The sequence below is a fragment of the Mus musculus genome, chromosome 16 (assembly GCF_000001635.26).
Source record: "Mus musculus strain C57BL/6J chromosome 16, GRCm38.p6 C57BL/6J".
Classification (NCBI taxonomy): domain Eukaryota; kingdom Metazoa; phylum Chordata; class Mammalia; order Rodentia; family Muridae; genus Mus; species Mus musculus.
The window spans coordinates 3,613,458-3,633,483 of NC_000082.6; the positions used below are offsets into that span (position 1 = coordinate 3,613,458).

The 20,026-nt window shown below is 42.4% G+C and overlaps 1 long non-coding RNA gene and 1 pseudogene across 1 annotated transcript; one reads left to right on the top strand and one right to left on the bottom strand.

Annotated features, from left to right (window-relative positions):
* Olfr163-ps1 (olfactory receptor 163, pseudogene 1) lies at nucleotides 5,125-5,331 on the top strand (annotated as a pseudogene).
* 6720473M11Rik (RIKEN cDNA 6720473M11 gene) lies at nucleotides 11,578-19,731 on the bottom strand. Its single transcript, NR_165178.1, has 2 exons — nucleotides 19,383-19,731; nucleotides 11,578-14,076 (listed from the first exon to the last, which is right to left on the bottom strand). It is a non-coding gene; the product is annotated as an RIKEN cDNA 6720473M11 gene (long non-coding RNA).
* Nucleotides 19,732-20,026: the final 295 nt, after the last annotated feature.

Consider the following 20,026-nt stretch of genomic DNA (forward strand, 5'->3'; position numbering starts at 1 on the left):
TGTCACAGCCTTTCCTGTCATAGTGTAACCCTATCGCCACCGGGTCCTGTGTCTTAGGTTGGTCTGTGCATGAGGAAAGTTGCCCATCTCTGTATACCACAGTACTGTGTGACAGTAACTGCTAAATGACCTAGGGCGAACACTATAAAAAAGGCCAGCCAAAAAACGAATTAGTAAACCTCAGTGAGGTGTAAATACTGATCAATGAGCGTTGAGTCTCTTACATCCCAGTGCAATGTATCCACAAACCCATGGGACGCAATAGCAGAGAACTCAGATGCCATTTAGGTCTTAAGCATGGACAGCCAAATTTCAGGGGAGGCCCCTTGTTCAATGGCTGCAAGTGCTTGAGCAATCACAACCTTGTCATTTGTTTCTTGGGTTCTGAGCTTGCAAACTAACCAGAGCATAAACACAAGTCCACAGCAGGTGGCAACACCAAATAAACCTACCCCCACCCATTCCTTAAAATAAGAAAAAGCAGATGAAATCCAGGAAGAGAGACCCTCTGTCAATGACAGGTCCACTCGTGTCGAGTTGATCCTGAGAACAGCCGCTCTCAGGGCCTCAAGGTTCTCATCGAATCTTTCAGACCAATTACCTGCAAGATACAAAGAAATCTGCCTAGACAGAATAGCAAACATGTAAATATTGATTTTTCCCAAAGGAGGAAATATGTGTGACATCCATTTGCCAGCTCAAAGAAAGGGAGCTAATAGTGGAGCAGGACTGATAGCCTAGCCCTTGTAAAGAGTGTGATGACTGAGTTACGGGCCAGGTTTTTGGCCACCAGTGAGAAGAAATAATACTTTTGTCTGCTCCTGTATCTAAAATTCCCTTAAATTGTTTCCCTTCTATAACTAGCTCCAAGGATGGCCTGGAATCTAAAGGCATTATTAAGTAAGCAGAATCATTTCCAGTAGAACCAATCCCTCTGGCAGCTCGAGGAATACCAGAGGAAGGAAAACAGCCACGTAGGCTTGTCAAAATTATTAGTTGAGCTATTCTGTCACCTTGTGATATAGAAAAGACACCTTGAGGGCAAGAACATAGAACCTGAAGTTCCCCTTTATAATCCTGATCTACAACTCCAGGGTGGACAATAAGACCTTGTAGGCTGCAAGAGCCTGCCTCGTATATCTCTAATTGAATGACAGTCCTTAGCCCAATGATATCCTTTTCCACATTTAGTACACAATCCTGGTGCTGTTCTTTTTATAGGGGCTCTGCAGTCCTTTTTTAAATGTCCTGGTTTGCCACAATTAAAGCAAAGTTTGAGCTCAGTTGAATCTGAGCACCTCCTCCCCTACAGAATGGCTGCTGCCAATCCAGCATTAGTAAGCGGCCCTCCAAGCTCACGGCAAACCTTTAACCAGTCCTGTAACCCCTTACTCTTTCTAGGTGTAATTGCTGATCTGCATTCCTGGGTAGCTTGTTCATAAACCAATTGTTCAATTAAAGGCATAGCTGCTTCTGGGTCTCCAAATATCCTCCCTGCTGCCTCTGTCATTCTGGCCACAAAGTCTGAGAAGGACTCCTGTGCACCTTGAGTAATCTCGGTCAAATGCCCACTTGCCTCTCCCTTCTTAGAGAGTGCCTTCCATGCCTTAACAGCGGCAGCTGAGATCTGAGCGTATGCTCCACAATGATAATGTTTGGTTAGCAGCATGCTGTCATTGACCTGTAAGTAATTCAAACGTCCACGTTCTTTGGTCCCCTTCCATGGTGGCATTGGCCCTGTCCAAGGAGACTAGTGAATTGTGTCAGATCTCAGATTACCTGAAACTGGTGTTAGGGATGGTTGAGGAACACTATCCGGGTGCCGCAGACCAGCCTCAGTTGGCTCCCTCAATCTGCAGGAGAAATCAGGGATCCAGTTACAGGTGGGCAAGAGTTGGCAAGAAAAGGGTGACAAACAGACACGGATACAAGGGAGTGTGGTATCTGAATGTAATTTTTCCAAGCAAGCGCCAGACTTTTAATACAGGATAAAACAAAGAAGTAGGGTGTCACAGCAGGCAAAGTACATTGAAGTTATCTGACACAAAACAGAGGAATGCCTTCAAAGGACTGGCAGGAACCAAGCAAGGTTTACAGTTAAGATAAAAGCAGCCCTACCTAGAATCGGCTAATGGCAGCGGCCAGGAGAGGATTTCATACCCTAGTCATAAATTATGCTATTCCTTTGAGCCTTGTGAAAGCTTGCACCAAGGGGTTCTGCTCTAGCAGACCTTTTCATGAATAATGCAATACTGTCATTCTTCCTTAAACCACAACCCTCCTTCTTCCTAGGCCATAGTAAATCCTTGCATATGGGAGTAACTTAGCTGCTCTTTTAAGTGTCTGTAGGCAATCTCCATTTGTCAGAAGAACTCACCAACTTTCTTCTAATATGCAATGTAGTCTGCCATACCTGACTGTAATGAAGATTCTAAGTATACTTTGCTAAGCTTGCCCTGAGATTTCTAACTCTTATCTAGTAAAATACTGTAAGAAAGCATGCAAGACCATCCAGACTAACACAGGGACAAATCTGGGGCATTCTTACTATAGGAATGCCAAGGTTCCAGGAGACTAAGTTTCTGTGAACTTTTCACCTTGGGACTGTGTCCAAATTTTTAGGCCTCTCACGTGTGTCACTACTGGAGTGGGTATAGCATACAGGTGCTGGGAGTCAAACCTGATCCCTCTACAGAAGGAACAAGTGCCCTAAACCACTAAGCCATCTCTCCAGCTTCTAATGTCTCTTTTCCTTTGTGCTCTTTTTGTTTTTATAAGACAATGCCTGGTATAATAGATAAGGCTAGCCTTGAACATGACAGCAATCTTCTTGCGTCAGACTTCACTGTGCTGGATGAAAGGTGTAAGCCAGCACAAGCTCACATTTCTATCAACTCTTTTCCAGGCTGAGCTGAGAAAGTCTTGGCTTTTACTGTTTGACACTGACTGGGAATGACAGCCTCATCTATCTGGTTGTGAGAAGTACCCCAAATCCTGAACTCAGCAGCCAGTAGGACTGTGCTTAGTTTCCTTCCACTCCTCCCTGTGTGTTTGGAAGTTTTGTTTTCACCTCTTAGAATTTTGCTTGTACATCTGTCAATCAAGTTGGAAAAGGTTGTAAGTTTCAGAAAGTACATGGGCAGGACAAGTCACATTGAGGATGTCCCCATGCTAGGTTTCTATGTCTTGTCAAGAACCCTCTCTGGAGAATGGATGGGGAATATATGAAGCTGTTGGAGCTGCAGTCAAGAGTCTATATGATTTCAGAAGTGCACACATCACTGTGGGCTGGGAAGATACCATGCTCACGGATGTGGGTTCTGAGCATGGGTTGCCTTCAGCCATGGAGGAATACACACTCTCCCATCTAGCTTTACACTCATTGAATGTTACACTGGATATTTTACAGGATCGATACTGACCCTGTAAGCCAGTAACTCCCAGGGCTGCCTATAAGCAAATGGGCCACAAGCCCCATGTGGTAAGTGATCAAATGTGAGGAAGAGAGGACTTTCCCTAGGATAGTGCCATAACCTCATTTTCTGTTCTGAGAGGAAGAAGAGTGGGGACTGATTTTTCAACCCTGCAGGCTTAGATCAGTCTCAGGAAGTTCTCTCTGTGACTTGTCTTCACACAGATGGCTTCATCCCCAAGTCCTGTGAAATCAGATGATATGTTCCATTGTTGTTGGTCAAGAGGGACCAAGAGCTGGCTTACACAACTACTTTCTTCTGGTCTTTAATGAGATACTCAGGGAGTTTATCCCCAATGTGTCTTCATGCTGCAGTAAATTCCTGTTTAATTCTTCCAGACCTCCTTCTAACACAGAAGGCTTAGATACTGATCATCCACTCCTCACCAGCTCAGAACCTTCCTATAATCCCTAAAGTTTCCAATCCTTGGAATAAAGAACGCTATTGCCCAGCAACTCCAAGGTAAAAGCAATAGAGCTAGCCTGTCCAGGTATTTTCAGAGTGGTAGAGATGCCAATGATTCTTCTGCAGCATGTGTTGCTCACTCTCTCCCACAGAGGAGGCAGCAGCAGTAGTCACAAGTCCATGAGGTGGAGCTTGAGATTAATACAATGCCTGGCTTCTTCTCTTCTCCTTTAAGATACTAAGGAGTAGAAGGAAAACTAGAAATGTAACCATAATACAGGTAAGAGCAGTATGTGTGCAGAAATGCTTTTATGTTATATGCAATAAAAGTAAACAGGTGACTCTGGGGAACCAACATGACCTAAAACTGGGATTTGTAAGTTGAGTACATGGAAAATACTAGTGGATCTTAATTCAGAAACTCTAATCCAGGATTAATGTGAACCTGATTGGACCATCTAAATCTGAAGACAGTCTTCTGATCTCTGCTTCTCCTTTCTGTAGCTGGGCTGACTCGTGAGCAGCACCAATCAATCTAGTGTCTCTGAGTTCATCTTCCTGGAACTCTCCAGGCAGCCCCAGCAGCAGCAGCTCCTCTTCCTGTTCTTCCTTATCATGTACCTGGCCACTGTCTTGGGAAACCTGCTCATCATCCTGGCCATCAGCACAGACTCCCGCCTGCACACACCCATGTACTTCTTCCTCAGCAACCTGTCCTTTGTGGATGTATGCTTCTCCTCCACCACTGTCACTATGGTACTAGCCAAACACATACTCAGGAGTCAGGTCATTTCCTTCTCTGGGTGTCTCACACAGATGTATTTTCTCTGTGTGTTTGCTGACATGGACAATTTCCTGCTCGCTATGATAGCCTACGACAGATTTGTGGCCATATGCCACCCTTTACACTACACAACAAAGATGACCCATTATCTGTGTGCCTTTCTTGTTGTGGGATCATGGGTGGTAGCCAACCTGAATAGTCTGTTGCACACACTACTCATGGCTTGACTCTCCTTTTGTGGAAACAACATTATCCCCCACTTCTTCTGTGATCTGACTCCCCTCCTGAAACTCTCCTGTTCAGACAAACACTTCAATGACCTGATGATACATACTAACAGAAGGAACTATGATCATTGTTACCCCATTTGTCTGCATCCTGATCTCCTACATGCACATCACCTATGCAGTCCTGAGAGTCTCATCCCATAGGGGAGGATGGAAAGCCTTATCCACCTGTGGCTCACACCTGGCTGTTGTGTGCCTCTTCTATGGCACTATCATATCCCTGAATTTCAACTCCTCATCTTCTCACTCAACTGGGAGGGACATGGCAGCTGCCATGATGTACACAGTGGTGACCCCCATGCTGAACCCTTTCATCTATACCCTGAGGAAGAGGGACATGAAAAGGGGTTTAAGCAAAGTGCTTACCATGAATATTCATCTACTAATAAGGCTAAGAAAAATCATTTATATATTCCAAAATATCATGTTATCAGTCTACTGTGTGAAACTTAGAATTTTCTGTTAGGAAAGCATCTGCTGTTTCTCTTGGGAGAATAAAACCCATGTTATACACAACAGGTGAGAGGTTTAGACACTCAGAATGAAGCTCAATTTTAGAGTTCTTCCTGGGCCCATGCAAGGTGCAGGTTTGATTCCCTAGTCATGCCAAAATAAATATAAAAATTCTCTTTTAACAATTTAAAGTGTGTCTGTGTGTTCCACATGTGTGTGTGTACCATCTGTATGTGGGTGTCCAAGGAGTGTGGAAGAGGACTCTCTAGAGTTGGAGTTACAGGTATATGTCAATCACCCAGTGTAAGTCTGGAAACCAAATCTGGGTCCTCTGGCAGAAGAGCAAGTGAATGCTGAGCCATCTCTCCTGCTCAAAAAATATTTCAATCAAATCACTTTATTTCAATCATGAATGCCCTACCAACAGAAGATACCACAAACACAGCTACTCTTACTTCTGATTACAAAATGGGAAAACAGGCATGTTTGGGGTCCAGAGGGGTGTTTCAGTTGGAAGCAGCTAAAAGGAAATTATGGTAAGCTCTGAGTTTTCTTTGGGTGGTGTTGGAAAGAAACTGGGGTTTACCTGCTCCTTCAGATGAGATGCTGCTATTCAGGATGCTGGTGATTGGCTCTTTTAATGTACCAAGCTGGAAGAAAGGAACAGATAAAGCTTGAGCTCTGAATGGCCACTCATGTCATCATTCTGGAGCACACAGTGTGGGTCATTTTGTGGCTAGGACAATACTTTTGTTTATGTGCTCTGTGGTCATTCCATAATAGCCTTTTGTGTCTTGTGATGTCACAATCCTAAAGACTTTTCTTATTATGGCTGTTCTATGACATTCTCTTGTTCATCTTGAAAACTCTAACCTGTACACACCCAGCTCCTTCATGCCAGTGCTAGGCTTCCTTTCTTACAACATAGTCCTTGATATGAGTACATCTGCATAAAAGACCCAAGCTGGCAAGGTGATTACATCTGTTCAGATTATTTCTTCCTCGATAAGGATCTGTATACATTATGTCTTTAAAAGAACTGGTCTGGGGGCTAGAGAGATGTCTCAGGTTTAAGAGCATTGGCTGTTCTTCCAAACGAACCAGGTTCAATTACCAGCAGCCACATGGTAGCTCATAAGTATCTGTAACTCAGGTGCAGTGGATCCTATTCCCTCATACAAACATACATGCAGGACAAATACTAGTGTACATGACATAAAAATGAATAAATTTTTTATTTATATTTTTATTAGATATTTTCTTTATTTACATTTCAAATGTTATACCCTTTCCTAGTTTTCCTTCAAACATCCCTTACCCACTCCCATTCCCAGTCCTGGCATTCCCCTATACTGGGGCATAGAACCTTCACAGGAAGAAGGGCCTCTCCTCCCATTGATGATCGACTCATCCTCATCTACATATACAGCTAGAGCCACATGTCCCACCATGTATTTTCTATGATTGGTAGTTTAGTTCCAAGGAGCTCTGGGGGACTGGATAGTTCATATTGATGTTCCTCTTATGGGGCTTCAGACCCCTTAAGCTCCTTGGGTACTTTCTCTACCTCCTTCATTGGGGACCTTGTGCTCTATCCTATGGATGACTGTGAGCATCCACTTCTGTATTTGCTAGACACTGATAAAAGGCCCTCAGGAGACAGCTATATCAGGCTCCTGTCATCAGGTTCTTGTTGGCATCGGACATAGAGTCTGGGTTTGGTGGTTGTTTATGGGATGGATCCCCAAGTGTGGCAGTCTCTAGATGGTCATTCATTCAGTCTCTGCTATGAACTTTGTCTCTATAATTCCTTCCATGAGTATTTTGTTCCCCCCTCTAAGAAGGATTCTGAGCTTCTGGGCTAATATCCACTTATCAGTGAGTGTATATCATGTGTGTTCTTCTGTGATTGGGTTACCTCACTCAAGATGATATCCACAAGATCCATCTATTGTCTAAGAATTTCATAAACTCATTGTTTTTAATAGCTGACTAGTACTCCATTGCGTAAATGTACAACATTTTCTGTTGAGGGACATCTGGGTTCTTTCCAGCTTCTGGCTTTATAAATAAGGCTGTTATGAACATAGTAGAGCATGTGTCCTTATTACATGTTGGAGCATCTTCTGGGTATATGCCCAGGAGTTGTATTGCTGGATCTTCTGGAAGAACTGTGTCCAATTTTCTGAGGAACCACCAAACTGATTTCCAGAGTGGTTGTACCAGCTTGCAAACCCACCAGCAATATAGGAATGTTCCTCTTTCTCCACATCCTCAACAGCATCTGCGGTCACCTGAGTTTTTGATCTTACCCATTCTGACTGGTGTGAGATGAAATCTCAGGTTTGTTTTGCTTTGCATTTCCCTGATGATTAAGGATGTTGAACATTTTCTAGGTGCTTCTCAGCCATTCGGTACTCCTCAGTTGAGAATTCTTTGTTTAGCTCTGTACCCCATTTTTTAAATAGGGTTATTTGGTTTTATGGAGTCCAACTTCTTGAGTTCTTTATATATATTGGATATTAGCCCCCTATCAGATTTAGGATTGGTAAAGATCATTTTCCATTATGTTGGTTGCCTTTTGGTCTTATTGACAGTGTCCTTTGCCTTACAGAAGCTTTGCAATTATATGAGGTCCCATTTGTCATTCCTTGATCTTACAGCACAAGCCATTGGTGTTCTTGTTCAGGAATCTTTCTTCTGTGCCCATATCTTCCAGGCTCTTCCCCACTTTCTCTATAAGTTTCAGTGTCTCTGGTTATATGTGGAGTTCTTTGATCCACTTAGACTTGAGCTTTGTACAAGGAGATAAGAATGGATCAATTTGCATTCTTCTACATGCTAACCACCACCTGACCCAGCACCATTTGTTGAAAATGCTATCTTTTTTCCACTGAATGGTTTTAGCTCCTTTGTCAAAGATCAAGGGTGTGTGGGTTCATTCTGTTCCATTGTTCTACCTGTCTGTCACTGTACCAATACCATGCAATTTTTATCACAACTGCTCTGTAGTACAGCTTGAGGTCAGGGATGATGATTCCATCAGAGGTTCTTTTATTTTTGAGAATAGTTTTTGCTATCCTAGGTTTTTTGTTATTCCAGAAAATTTGCAAATTGTCCTTCCTAACTCTGTGAAAAATTGAGTTGGAATTTTGATGGGGGTTGCATTGAGTCTATAGAGTGCTTTTGGCAAGATAGCCATTTTTACTATATTGACCCTGCCAATCCATGAGCATGGGAGATCTTTCCATCATCTGAGATCTTCATTGATTTCTTTGTTCAAAGACTTGAAGTTCTTATCATACAAATCTTTTACTTCCTTAGTTAGAATCACACCAAGGTATTTTATATTATTTGTGACTTTTGTGAAGGTTGTTGTTTCCCTAATTTCTTTCTCAGCCTGTTTATCCTTTGTGTAGAGAAAGGCCACTGATTTGTTTGAGTTAATTTTATATCCAGCTACTTCACTGAAGTTGTTTATCAGGCTTAGGAGTTCTCTGGTGGCATTTTTGGGGCCACTTACATATACTATCTGCAAATAGTGACATTTTGACTTCTTCCTTTCCAATTTTATTCCTTTGATCTCCTTCTGTTGTCTAATTTCTCTGGCTAGGACTTCAAGTACTATATTGAATAGGTAGGGAGAGAGTGAACAGCCTTGTCTAGTCCCTAATTTTAGTGGGATTGCTTCAAGTTTCTCGTCATTTAATTTGATGTTGGCTACTGGTTTGCTGTATATTGCTTTTATTATGTTTAGGTATGGTCCTTGAATTCCTGATCTTTCCAAGACTTTTTATCATGAACTGGTGTTGGACTTTGTTAAATGCTTTCTCAGCATCTAACGAGATGATCATGTGGTTTTTGTCTTTGGGGTTTTTTTTTAATATGGTGAATTACATTGATGGTTTTCCATATATTGAACCATCCTTGCATCCCTGGGATAAAGCCTACTTGATCATGATGGATGATCATGTTGATGTGTTCGTGGATTTGGTTTGCGAGAATTTCATTGAGTATTTTTGCATCAATATTCATAAAGAAAATTGGTCTGATTTTCTCTTCTTTGTTGGGTATTTGTGTGGTTTAGGTCTCAGAGTAATTGTGACTACATAGAATGAATTGGGTAGAGAACCTTCTGTTTCTATTTTGTGCAATAGTTTGAGGAGTATTGGAACTAGGTCCTCTTTGAAGGTCAGATAGAACTCTGTACTAAACCCATCTGGGCTTTTTTTGGTTGAGAGACTATTAATAACTGTTTCTATTTCTTTAGGTGATATGGGACTGTTTAGACTGTCAGTCTGATCCTGATTTAACTTTGGTACCTTGTATCTGTCCTGAAAATTGTCCATGTCAACCAGGTTTTCCATTTTTGTTGAGTATAGAATTTGTAGTAGGATCTGATGAATTTTTGGATTTCCTCAGATTCTGTTGTTATATTTCCGTTTTCATTTCTGATTTTGTTAATTAGGATACTGTCTCTGTGCCCTCTCCTTAGTCTGGCTAGGGGTCTATCTATCTTGTTGATTTTCTCAAAGAACCAGCTCCTGGTTTGGTTGACATTTTTGTATATTTATTTTTGTTTCCACCTGGCTGATTTCACCCCTGAGTATGATTATTTCCTGTCTGGGGAATTTGCGTCCTTTTGTTCTAGAGCTTTCAGGTGTGCTGTCAAGCTGCCAGTGTATGCTCTCTCCATTTTCTTTTTGGAGACACTCAGAGCTATGAGTTTTCCTCTTAGGACTGCTTTCATTGTCTCCCATAAGTTTAGGTATGTTGTGGCTTCATTTTCATTAAACTCTAAAAAGTCTTTAATTTCTTTCTTTATTTCTTCTTTGACTGAGATATCATTGAGTAGACTTGTGTTTGTGGGTTTTCTGTTATTTATGTTGTTATTGAAGATCAGCCTTGTCCGTGATGATCTTATAGGGTGCATGAGATTATTTCAATATTTTTGTATCTGCTGAGGCCTGTTTGGTGACTGATTATATAGTCAGTTTTAGAGAAAGTACCATGAGGTGCTGAGAAGAATGTATATCCTTTTAGGATGAAATGTTCTATAGATATCTGTTAAATCCATTTGTTTCATAACTTCTGTTAGTTTCACTGTGTCTTTGTTTAGTTTCTGTTTCCAGGATCTGGCCATTGATGAGAGTGGGGTGTTAAAGTCTCCCGTTATTGTGTGAGGTGTACTGTGTGCTTTGAATTTTAGCAAAGTTTCTTTAATGAATGTGTATGCCCCTTCATTTGGAGAATAGATGTTCAGAATTGAGAGTTCATCTTGGTAAATTTTATCTTCAATGAGTAAGAAGTGTCTCTCATTGTCTTTTTTGAGAACTTTAGGTTGAAAGTCAATTTTACTCTATATTAGAATGTCTACTCCAGCTTGTTTCTTTGGACCATTTGCTTGGAAAATTGTTTTCCAGTCTTTTACTCTAAGGTAGTGTCTGTCTTTGTTCCTGAGGTGGGTTTCCTGTATGCAGTAAAAAGTTGGGTCCTGTTTACATAACCAGTTTGTTAGTCTATGTCTTTTTATTGGAGAATTGAGTCCATTAGAGAATTGACATTAAGAGATACTAAGAAAAAGTCGTTATTGCTTCCTTTTATTTTTGTTGTTAGAGTTGGAATTCTAGTTCATGTGGCTATCTTCTTTAGGTTTGTTGAAAGATTACTTTCTTGCTTTTACTCGAGCTTAGTTTCCCTCTTTGTGTTGAAGTTTTCCCTTTATTACTCTTTGAAGGGCTAGATTTGTGGAAGATAGTGTGTAAATTTGGTTTTGTCATGGAATATCTTGGTTTCTCCATCTATGGTAATTGAGAGTTTTGCTGGGTATAGTAGCCTGGGCTGGCATTTGTGTTCTCTTAAGGTCTGTATGACGTCTGCCCAGGATCTTCTGGCTTTCATAGTCTCTGAGGAGAAGTCAGATGTAATTCTGATAGGTCTCCCTTTATATGTTACTTGATCTTTTTTCCCTTACTGCTTTTAATATTCTTCTTAATTTAGTGCATTTGTTGTTCTGATTATTATGTGACAAGAGGAATTTCTTTTCTGGTCCAACCTATCTGGAGTTGTGTAGGCTTCTTATATATTCATGGGCATCTCTTTCTTTAAGTTAGGGAAATTTTCTTCTATCCTGAGCTTTGTCCCCGCCCGCAGTAACACACACAGGACACACAGATCCTTCCATGGTTACTTTATTTCACAACATAATGAGGTAGACAAATAAGGCTCAGAAACGTGTGTGGCTTATATACCCTAAGGTGTGACGTGTTTAACTAGGACTGGTAGCTTAACTCAGGATTCTCATGCACCCTGGGGACAGGATATAGCCCCCAGGGGTTGGGCTAGTGCCCTGGGAGATGGACTGGTGACTTTTTGGCGGGCTTTTGCTCTTTGGACCTGCGCACAAGAGCCCGATCTAGACAAAGAGATCGGTTTGGCACGATGGAGGTTTAGCACCATCTAGTGACCGCACGTATATTGTGGCTTTCCACATCTCCCCCTTTTTAATATAAAATTTAAAATGCAAGCTACTCTTTAATGGATGAAGATAGAGGTCGAATCCCTAGTGTGCAGAAATAGGGGCCATGTACAGGATTAGCTCTTAGGCTCACAGGTTTTTTTCCCAGAGTAACCCTGACCTGCTCCCGTGCCATTTTTCCTAGGGGAGGGACACTTGGACACTCAACCCTCTTGCAAATCGACTTGTCTTCTAGGAGCACTCGAATCTCTGAGCAACTCCTATGTGGTGCTTAGCCCAGCAATCCATAAGAGTCAGAAACTTACTCACTTTATCCTGTGCAATGAGACTAGCCTCTAGGAGTGCAAGAGCTGAGCAGTCAAGTGCTTGTGAGGTCATTTTAGCATAGATAACCAGATTTTAGGGGAGGTGCCTTGCTCTATGGCAGCAAGTGCTTGAGCAATTACCACCTTGTCACGTCTCTGCTGAGATCTGAGTTTGCACACCAGCCAAAGAATAAACACTAGTCCACAACACAGGGTTGTGCCAAACAGGCCCACTCCCACCCACTCTTTAAAATGTGAGAATGCAGAGGACATCCAGGAAGAAAGTCCTTTGATTCCATCAACCAATGATGGGTCCACGCACGTAGAATTAATGGTCATCACTGCTGCACGTAGCGCCTCAAGCTTTTCGTCAAATCCTTCAGACCAGTTTCCTGTAAGAAACAAAGACAATTCTTTAGATAGATTAGCTGCACGTGTCCAATTTTCATATTGGACACTAGTAATACATAAGGCTCCTGATTTCTTATCACAGCCAAGCTGGGCCAATTGGAGCAGAATTTCCATCCTTTCCTCCACCAGATCAATGCGCTGGTTCACTATCATTAGCCCACCTTTTAATTGGGCACTGAGCACTGAATGTTGATCGATCGCCTCTGCCACAGAGGAGGACAACTGCTCGACAGTTGTGCTTGACTGGACTGATGTTGCCATAGCAATTCCAGCAGCTGTAGCTGCCACCGCATTGGCAGCCATTACCACCACAATGGCTGCAGTGATACCAAAGTCTCATTTTTGCCTGTGTAAAGTTATGGTGGAAGGGATCTCCACGGGGACAGGAACCCATCGTGGAATCTTGGCAAGCATAGCACGGCTGGCCCACTTAAGGTTCCAGCATTGTGACATCCAGCAGGTTTCATTAGTACAGGATTCAAAGGAACCGTTAGAAAGAATAAACAAGAAAGGAGTGTACACACAAACTGGAGTAGGTGAATAATTAGTCTGCTTTATCAGGGTCTTATTAAATCCAGTGATTTCAGTGGTAGAATTTTGATAAATGGTTCTATCAGGTAACAGAACTTGATGAAACTGAGCAAATTTTGAAATACCATTAAAAATCGCTTTTCCAGCAGCTCCTCCTTGGAGGAAAACCAAGGGATTAAGATCTGTACAGCTACCATTAATCCCACAAAGTACCCATTTATGAAAAGGATACATTCTAAAGTCCTGTATGAAAAGTCCCTTTTTCATAACAAATTTCTCCTCTGGGTCATCCATCATGTTGGGAGAAAAGGAAAAGGTTTTACTCTGATCTGCCCAACGAGTTACGGAGGATTGACAATCAGACCAAGGCAGGATCAGCCCTTCATCTTCCAAGCTACAATGAGGAGCCATTTTTGGTTGATTGGGGCGTTCTTTGTCTGAAAAGTTAGGTGGTAGAAATGTACCATTAACCCAAATTGCCTCCTGCCAGAAGGTCTGATTTGTAAAGGTTATATCTCTGTTGGAAGTGTCTTGGGTTATTTTCACCAAGCCTCCTCCATACTTAATAAACATTCCCAAAGCCTGGCAGGTGAGTCTGATACAATCTCCCAATTCATAAATTTGGAAACAGAGAGAACCTCGTTCCCTTATAGAGTGTTTTTCTCCCAGTGGTGCCCAGATAGGGTCAAATGGTAGGTATGGTAGGCCTAAAATTTTATTGGTCGTAAAAAACTTGGGAAAAACAGCTGTATTATGACGAACAGGCATGGGCTTAGGGAAAGCAGACAGAATTGCCCATCTATATTCTCCAAATATACTAGGAACCCAAATCCACAGAGGTAGCAAGAGGACTAGAGGTAGTTTCCAAGGGATCCATCCGGGAGTCATCTTCAGGTGTCAGAATTCTTCACGTCAGTCGTTCCGGCAGCCAGAATGGGTTGTCTTCTTCCTGTGGGAAAACACAAACAGCTCCCCTGGATCTTATTAATATAGGATCCGGGCCTTTCCAGGGACCAGTCAAAACATCTTTCCATTTTACCATCTCTTTTGGCCTGTCAGGCTCTGAACAGTGACGTTCAGCCGCAGTATGGCCTTGAGCATCAAGATTTTAAAAATTAAGAGTGAAGAGTGCCTTAAAAACAGCTACTCTTGGTACTGGGGGTAGAGCTTCCTCGAATCTCCCCTTTTGTTTAATTAAGTAGGACTTGAGGGTGCAATGGGCACGTTCCACAATGCCTTGTCCTTGAGGATTATATGGAAGACCAGTCAGATGAGTCACTTCCATCTGGCGACAAAACTGTTGAAATTTTTGAGAGGTATAAGCTGGTCCATTGTCTGTCTTAAGGAGTTTGGGTTTTCCCCAAGCACTCCATGCCTCGAGGCAATGTTGTATAACATGAGAGGCCTTTTCACCTGTTAAAGGTGTGGCAAACATTACACCAGAGCAGGTGTCAATAGAAACATGTAAATATTGATTTCTCCCAAAGGAGGAAATTTGCATGACATCCATTTGCCAGACCTGTAATGGCCTGATGCCACGAGGGTTTATTCCCACATGAGGGACAGGTAAAAATTCACAGCAATTCTGACACTGAGTAACAATTTCTCTAGCTTCTTTTCTAGTTAATGCAAAGCGGTGACGTAAAGTCTCAGCTGTCACATGAAAGCGCTTATGAAATTCTTTTGCTACTGTTGCCTGGGAAGACAGAGCAACAGCCATAACCTTAGGTGGCTTTGTCTGCCAAATCATTTCCCAGAGACATAGGGCCAGGGAGGCCCGAATGTGCCCTGACATGAGAAATATAAACAGGGAATCTTCTATTTAATAAGACAAATTGTATTTGTCGAAAAATATTGGCAACTCTGCTGGAGGGTTTTATTACCCCAGCTGTCTCGAGAATGTTAACTGCATTAACTACATAGGAGGAATCTAATACGATGTTAAGTGGTCCTGGGAATGCCTTAAGAACCTCCAGTACCACTAAACATTCCACAACTTGAGGTAAGGTCTCATTATATTGTTTAGTTACTATCTCATTATTAACCACATAAGCTCCTATACCAGTTTTTGATCCATCAGTATACACCACAATCCCATCTGTGAGTGGGTCCTTAGCTGTTACTTGTGGAAACACTATAGCCTGATTCAGGGCAAACTGTAAAATTGGATGTTTTGGATAATGGTTGTCAATCTGTCCTGAAAAGGAGGTGACTAAAACTGCCCAATCATCAGATGTAGCTGCCAAGGTCTGAACCTGTGCAGCAGTATAAGGTACAATTAGGATTTTAGGATCTTGTACAAAATAAGTAATAGCTGCTTTTATTCCTCGAAGCGCAAGTTGTGCAACTGCATTAGGATACCAATCTAGTATTTTAGCAGGAGATGCATATGGATGAACCCATAATAAAGGTCCATTTTGCCACAAGACTGCGGTTGGCAACTGGGCTGGCTGTCTTAAAGACACACAAATCAAAAGGTTGTGACTCATCAATGCGTTGTAATTGAGCCTTTTGCAAAGCCTTTTCTACTGTTTGCAAGGCCTGATTGGCAGCAGGAGTAAGGACCCTAGGGGAGGAGATATGAGACTCTCCTTCCAAAATGTCAAATAAAGGTTTTAACTCAGCAGAGGAAATCTTCAAAAATGGTCTCAGCCAATTTATATCTCCCAATAATTTTTGGAAATCATTTAAAGTGTGTAAATTATCTCTGCAAATCTCTAATGTTTGAGGAACAATTTTGTCAGGATAAATGAGTGACCCTAGGAAGGCTCCTATTTGCGCAACTTGCACCTTTTCAGTGGCCACCTGCAGTCCCCATTGCCCTAACGTTTTTATTAATATAGGATATGCTTCTTGTAATAACTGTAAATTTTTATGACATATCAGTATGTCATCCATATAATTTATTACAAGTATCGATGGAAAATGATTTCTAACTGATTTAAGTGCCAATTGCACATACAGCTGACACATAGTGGGGCTATTTGCCATCCCCTGAGGTAGGACCTTCCATTGGTATCTATGATCAGGGTCTAAATGATTAATGGCTGGGATGGTAAATGCAAATCTTTGCCTATCTTGAGGACATAAAGGTATAAAGAAAAAACAATCTTTAATATCTATAATTATAATTTCCCAATTTTTAGGTAGAGCAGAGAGCAATGGAAGCCCTCGCTGAACTGATCCAAACAGGCGCATTTGTGCATTAATTGCTCTAAGATCATGTAATAAACGCCATTTGCCAGATTTTTTCTTAATTACGAAAATAGGTGTATTCCAGGGTGAGGTAGAGGGCTCTAAATGACCTAAGCGTAGCTGTTCAGAGACCAGTTTTGTGGCTGCTTCTAATTTTTCAGAGGATAGAGGCCATTGAGGAACCCATACAACTTCCTCTGTAAGCCATGGTATGGACATGGAACCCTCAACGGCTGATCCTAGAAAAAACCCAAGCCTTGTCTTCCCTTATTACCCTCTTGAGGAATAGGTTCAAGTCTACCCTGCTCTCTTTTCCCTAATCCCTTTCCCTCTTTATAGCCCATTTTCTTCATCATTTGAACAGCTTGTGGTGAGTACTCATTAGTCAAGGTTATTCCCATTGCCTGTAAAATGTCTCTCCCCCAAAGATTAACTGGGAGTGGTAAGACATATGGAGTAAATCTTCCCGTTTGACCTTCAGGTGCCTGCCAGCTCAAGGCACGAGAACTGATAGTGGGGCACGACTGATAGCCGAACCCTTGTAAAGGATGTGATGACTGAGTAACGGGCCAAGCTTTTGGCCACCAATGGGAAGAGATGATACTTTTATCTGCTCCTGTATCCAGAATTCCTTTAAATTGTTTTCCTTCTATAACTAACTCTAAGGATGGCCTGGAGTCAAGAGGCATTATTAAGTAAGCAGAATCATTACCAGTAGAGCCAATCTCTCTAGCAGCTTGAAGGACACCAGGGGAGGGGGAGTAGCCATGTAGGCTTGGCAAGATTATTAGCTGAGCTATTTTATCTCCTTGTGCTATATAAAAAACACCCTGAAGACAGGAACAAAGAACTTGAAGTTCCCCCTCATAGTCTTGATTTACGACTCCAGGGTGGACAATGAGGCCTTGTAAAGCCAGGGAGGCCTGGCCCAGTATTAGGCCAACACTTCCTGATGGCAGAGGCCCTTTGTAGTCAGTGGGAACGGGCTGCATCCCCATTGGGGGTGTCAGCAAGAATCGAATTGTGGAACGGAGATCCACTCCTGCTGAGACTCCTGCAGCTCTGTGGACTGTAGTGTCCGCCTGTTGTGAGCTGGGATCCCATATGTTTTGGGGCCCTGAGACCTGGGGCCCAGAAACTCGTTTTTTGAATTGTCTTCACTTCTTTCTGCCTGAGGTCCAGACTGAATAAATCTGCCTCTGACGTCTTTAATTGAGTGACACTCACTGGCTCGATGATAGCCTTTTCCACACCTGGTACATAGTCCTAACACTTTCCCTTTTATGAGGGCCTGGCAGTCCCTTCTCATATGCCCTGGTTTGCCACAGTTATAGCAGACCCTGTTATTATTATTTGTATCTGAACACCTTTGGCCCTGCAGGGTGGCAGCCGCTAACCCTGCATTAGTTAAGGGGCCTCCAAGCTCACGACATACCCTTAACCAATCTTGCAATCCTTTGCTCTTTCTGGGTGTAATTGCTGCTCTGCATTCTTGAGTGGCTTGCTCATAAATCAACTGTTCCACTAAAGGCATTGCCTGTTCAGAGTCTCCAAAAATTCTGCCTGCTGCCTCCATCATTCTAGCTACAAAGTCTGAGAATGACTCCTGGGGATTTTGTATAATTTTTGTCAAGTATCTTCCAGACTCTCCCTTTTTGGAAAGTGCTTTCCACGCCTTAATGGCAGCAGCGGAGATTTGAGTGTATGCTCCCCAATCATAATTCGTCTGATTATTAGCATATTTCCCTTGTCCTGTTAATAATTCAAATGTCCAATTTCTCTGATTGCCTTCAGCAGTGGCATTGACCTTGGCCTGCGCCTGAGAAGCATCATGCCACAAGGCTTTCCACTCCATATATTGTCCCATGTTAGGGAGTGCAGCCTTCACTGTTGTCTTCCAGTCTCCTGGAGTCATGGCTAAAGTTGTAAATCTTTCAATTTGGGAGATAGTGAAATTGGCACTAACTCCATAATTGCGAACCTACTCAGCAAGTTCTTTTATCTGAATATACTCCACAGGGGCGTGTACTCGCCCTACATCTGCAGCTTCAAAGACAGGAAATGCCTGATATAATTTTTTCTTTTCCTCCTTTGAAAGAAAAGAATCAGAATAAAATTTCTCCACATAAGGTGGAGGAGTATTGAGACTAGAAGGCCTAGAGGTGGCCTGCTCTGTGTCTCCAGTAACTTTAATTTTTGTCTCTGATTTTTTCACTTGCCTTTCATCTGGATGGTATCTTTCTTTTTTATAGTGAGCTGCCTCATATTCTAACTCCTCTTCCTCAGAGGAACTAAGCTCATCTGATTTTAAACTATCAAGCCTCAAAGCCTCTAGTTCCTTTACCGGATAAAGGCTTTTCTTTTCCTGAACTTTCTCCTTATCTCTTTTCTCTCCCTGGGAATTTATTCCCAAATTTTTCACTTCCTCAGACTCAAGGTCTTTGGAAGGGCTTTGCTTCTTGTGCACATTTTTCCTTTTTTGAGCTCTTAACCTATCACACTGCTCCGTTTCTGGCATACTGTCTTGTAGTTCTTCCAATACCCCTTGTCCTGTTATTATTGCTGGACGGCATCTCTCATCCTCCAGGCACGATCTTACCAGTTTCCATAACGGCATGGTCCCTGCCTTTAATTTCCCATTCTGTTGTTCCTTAGCTAAGTCTTCCCTTAATTTCTCCCAAGAGGAAAGAGTTAACGACCCTGAACACTCGTACCAAGGTGATATACGTTCAATTTCCCTGATGAATGTTTCTAAGGTTCTTGTAGAGATTTTTATCTCACGCTGCTTTAACACAGACCGGAGCGCTGTAATCACAGAATGTGAAGTTCCCATACTGCTCCTTTATCTACAGGAGAGGCTTAAATATGGGACAAGCACTGCGGCTTATATACGTCCATCTGACCGTGCTTAACAACAGTCAAAATTTTTCAGCACCATTTCTGGTGAGCGCAGGATAAAACCAGAAGAAATAGGGTTAACACAGCCAGCACGAGAACAAAAGGCTTTCAGTGCCACCTTCAAGTTAAGAGGAGGGATTAAGAAGGATTAAAGTCACGTACCAGTATCCTCTCGGAGCTGAATCCACCAAGGTTCTGAATCTGCTCCGGTTGGTCGGAGGGTCTTCTCTCTGGGCGCATTGGTAAGGCGTATTCCCGGGTTCCAAGCACCAACTATCCTGAGCTTTGTCCCTGCCCGCAGTAACACACACAGGACACACAGATCCTTCCGTGGTTACTTTATTTCACAACATAATGAGGTAGACAAAGAAGGCTCAGAAACGTGTGTGGCTTATATACCCTAAGGTGTGACGTGTTTAACTAGGACTGGTAGCTTAACTCGGGATTCTCATGCACCCTGGGGACAGGCTATAGCCCTCAGGGGTTCGGCTAGTGCCCTGGGAGATGGACTGGTGACTTTTTGGCGGGCTTTTGCTCTTTGGACCTGCGCACAAGAGCCCGATCTAGACAAAGAGATCGGTTTGGCACGATGGAGGTTTAGCACCATCTAGTGACCGCACATATATTGCGGCTTTCCACATTCTTCTTTAATTTTGTTGAAGATATTTACTGGCCCATTAAGTTGGAAATCTTCCTTCTCGTCTATACCAATTATCCTTAGGTTTGGTCTTCTCATTGTGTCCTGGATTTCCTGGTTGTTTTGGGGTAGGATCTTTTTGCATTTCACATTTTCTTTGATTGTTGTG